The following is a 4316-nucleotide window of genomic DNA, read 5'->3' as shown; positions in this document are numbered from 1 at the left end:
GCCCGCGGCCCCGTGTCAGCCCCGCCGCCGGCCGGCCCGCCTCTGCCGCCCTCGCTGCCCGACTCCCCTCGCCGGAGCCGCAGCTCCACGCCGCCACCTCGTCCAGTGCCGCCCCTCGCCGACCCCGCGCCTCCCCGTCGTCCCCGTCGTCGCCGGAGTTCGCCCTCGCCGGAGCTCCGGCCGGATCCGAGGGAGTGGATCAGATCCACCACTCCCTCCATCCAAATGCGCGTCTCCATCCCGGATCTGGTCATCCCTGAACCGTCCTGTCCAACTTCTCCCCGAGGGTATATTTTTGGCTGTCCCTGTATTTTGACATTATCATGCCATATTCATCGCATCGTATCTCTGCATCCGTAGCTTCGTTTTGTGCGTGTAATATGTCAAATTGTTCGTCTCAACGAGTACATCATTTCATTCCATTGCGTTATGTTCATTTGAGTCCATCTTGATGCCTGAATCATTGTTGTAAGAGTGCTTCATGATGTTTTCTGCTGTCTGTTAACAGAACATGCTCATTTGTCATTTTTGCCATGATTGGTGTGTGCATCTTATGAGGTTGATGTCTACATGTGTTTTGATCTATGCCATGCCATCTTTACAGAGGTGCTTACCATGTATTTTTTTGATCAATGTGGTGACTAGCACAAGCATGCAAACTAGGCTTCGTAATGTTGCTGTTTTAGGCCATGTTCTGCTGTTATTTTTATGCCATGTAAACTTGATGCTACAGAGAGATCCATGAATATTTTGAGATACTTCTGTAAGGATGTTTTGAACATATGGTTCTGCTCTATCCATTCATGCCCCTGTGTGCAATTATGGAATAGTCTAGCATGTCATTTTCGTGCTCTACTTTTGCTTCAAAATGTTTCCTGGCAGATTGTTTACATGTTATTCAATTTTGCCAAGGTTGTTGTAGTTGATCCTTGCATGCTATGAACTTGTTCTTGCCTTGGTTGGTTACATAAACATGTCTTCTTGATGATTCTATGCTTATCTTGTCATGCAATGACTTGTGGTGAGTGAATCGAGCTTGTTAAGTAGAGTACTTGTTGTTACTGTTTCGCCAGGCTGAATCTGTTATTTCGTGATGCTATATAAACATGTTGCTACTAGTCATTCTTTGCATAATCTGGAGATGATCATTAAACATGTTTTGTTCTACATGTCTTGCTCTATCCGTCCATGCCCCTGGTTGCATTTATAGCTTGCTGTCGATTGTTGTAATCTTGCTCCAAAGTTGCTTGATAATGTTGCTGTCAGCCTGTTAACATTAAGTTCAGTTGTTGCCATGTGTTTTGCTAGTGATCCATGTACCCTATGAACTTGCTCTTGCCATGCTTAGCTTCACAAACATGCCTTCTTACTGTTGGTTGCCTTGCCATGCCATGTTTTGCTCTGTAGTGAGTTGCACAAGCTCATCAACATGCCTTCATAATTCTGTTTCTGCCATGTTTGAATCTGTATTATAACTTGCTATGTTTACATGGGTGCCATCATACTTTCTGATCCTTTTTGGCTCATGGTCAGTAAGGGACTTTTGATCTATGCAATTAGTAGATTCATGCCATGCCTTTGTTTGTCATGATAAGTTCCTGTAACATGTTGTTTGATAGCTCTGAACATTGCAACCTGATGTTATTTTCTGTAAAGTCTGAAATTGTTATTACTTGCAATCTTACCATGTGTGTTTGAGCATGTTCTAGTGATTTCTAGAGATAGCTCAGTGTTCATGTTTTGTTATGCTTTACCTGTACATCATGTGCATGCCTTTTTTCTTCATATTGTGGTGCTGTAGCATGTTGTTTTGATGCTTGCAATATGCCTAGTTGCTGTTTTGGACAGTTTGTCCTTCAAACTTGTTTCATGTGTGTGTGTTGAACCGTTGCTCCGTTTTGAGTGTGCTCTATATGAAACTTGCTTAGAATTGCATGTAGTTTCATATTATCATGTTGCATCCTTATTTTGAGGTGTTTGCTTGATGTTTGGATGCATGTTGCATCTATGTCATGTTTAACTTGTTTTGCTCATATCTTCTAGGCCGTAGCTCCAAATCTAATGAACTTCATATGTAACTTGACTAGAATCTCGTGTAGATCATCCTTGTGCATCTTAACTTGCTGTTTAACAACATGAACATAAGGTTTATTCAGATCTGGACCAATTTCGAAATATGCATATGAGGACTTATCGGAATTGTTATATGTTGTTCCCGGCCTCATTTAAACTTGCCTTGATGTGTTGCTCTTGTTTGCATGATCTCTTGCCATGAGTAGCTTCATGTAGTCTTGGCTTGCATCATGCTTGTTGTGCATCATGTCTTGTCTATGAGTGGTGCGTTTACCTTGTTGTGTGCTTCTTTTCGATAGTTCCTGTTTTGTTGTGATCATGAGGATTCGTTCGTCTACGCTTGGTTCGTCTTCGTGGCTTCATCCGTTCATCTTCTTCATGGACTCGTTCTTCTTCCTAGCGGGTTTTCAGGCAAGATGACCGCTACCCTGGGTCTCACTACTATCATTGCTATGCTAGTTGCTTCGTTCTATCGCTATGCTGCGCTACCTATCATTTACTCTTCAAGCCTCCCATATTGCCATGAACCTCTAACCTTTGACACCTTTCCTATGCAAACTATTGCTTGGCTATGTTACCGCTTTTGCTCAGCCCTCTTATAGCGTTGCTAGTTGCAGGTGAAGTTGAAGATTGCTCCATCGTGGACAGGATTTTGGTTGGGATATCACAATATCTCTTATATTATTAATGCATCTATATACTTGGTAAAGGGTGGAAGACTCGGCCTTATGCCTGGTGTTTTGTTCCACTCTTGCCGCCCTAGTTTCCGTCATACCGGTGTTATGTTCCCGAATTTTGCGTTCCTTACGCGGTCGGGTGATTTATGGGACCCCCTTGACAGTTCGCTTTGAATAAAACTCCTCCAGCAAGGCCCAACCTTGGTTTTACCATTTGCCTCACCTAGCCCTTTTTCCCTTGGGAGTCGCGCTCTCGAGGGTCATCTTTATTTTACCCCCCAGGCCAGTGCTTGTCTAAGTGTTGGTCCAAACTGAGCGATGTCCGGCGCCCCCTGGGCAACCAGGGTCTATGCCAACCCGACGTCTTGCTCATCCGGTGTGCCCTGCGAACGAGATATGTGCAGCTCCTATCGGGATTTGTCGGCACAGCGGGAGGCTTTGTTGGTTTTGTTTTACCATTGTCGAAATGTCTTGTAAACCGGGATTCCTAGTCTGATCGGGTCTTCCTGGGAGAAGGAATATCCTTCGTTGATCGCGAGAGCTTATCATGGGCTAAGTTGGGACACCCCTGCAGGGTATAATCTTTCAAAAGCCGTGCCTGCGATTATAGGCAGATGGGAATTTGTTAATGTCCGGTTGTAGATAACTTGACATAGATCCGAATTAAAACGCATCAACCGCGTGTGTAGCCGTGATGGTCTCTTCTCGGCGGAGTCCGGGAAGTGAACACGGTTTTTGGGTTATGTTTGACATAAGTAGGAGTTCAGGATCACTTCTTGATCATTGCTAGCTTCAAGACCGTTCCTTTTGCTCTCTTCTCGCCACCATATATGCTTAGTCGCTGCTGCAGCCTCACAATTTTACCCCTTCCTTTCCCTTTAAGCTTTGCTAGTCTTGATACCCATGGTAATGGGATTGCTGAGTCCTCGTGGCTCACAGATTACTACAACAACAGTTGCAGGTACAGGTTTTGCGATGATCATGACGCGAGAGCGATGCTTGCTTGCGTTGAGTTCTTCTTCTGCTTCTTCGATCAGGGGATAGGTTCCAGGTCGGCAGCCTAGGCTAGAAGGGTGGATGTCATTTGAGTTTCTGTTTGTGTTTCATCCGTAGTCGGATGGTGCTCTTATGTATGATGATGTTGTATTCGTGTGGCATTATATGCCTCTTGTATGTATCCCCATCTATTATGTAATGTTGATGTAATGATATCCACCTTGCAAAGCATTTCAATATGCGGTTCTATCCTTGGTGGGAACTTCGAGTCTCTTTAGGATAGTATCGCATATTGGGCGTGACAGTTACCTTGACAACCAACCCAGAATTACGCAGGAAGGTGCTTTTTGCACTGTTAGTGGAGAGATACTGACGCACTGCAGCAAGAGGTGACATTGTGCCTGTGGTAGCCTCGTCACCTTCAGGTGGTTGTGGCTGTTCAATCATTTATTCCATAGCTTCCTGAAAGTTTGAACTTGTAGATTAGTGTACCAGATAAGTTACTAATGAGACAAAAACAAACAAAGTAGGTTAAACATTTACACATAACTTATTTTGGCGAACTACTAT

This window comes from Triticum dicoccoides, chromosome 6B (assembly GCF_002162155.2).
Source record: "Triticum dicoccoides isolate Atlit2015 ecotype Zavitan chromosome 6B, WEW_v2.0, whole genome shotgun sequence".
NCBI classification, from domain to species: Eukaryota; Viridiplantae; Streptophyta; class Magnoliopsida; order Poales; family Poaceae; genus Triticum; species Triticum dicoccoides.
The sequence above is the reverse complement of the archived record's forward strand: the minus strand, read 5'-3'. Positions refer to the sequence as shown.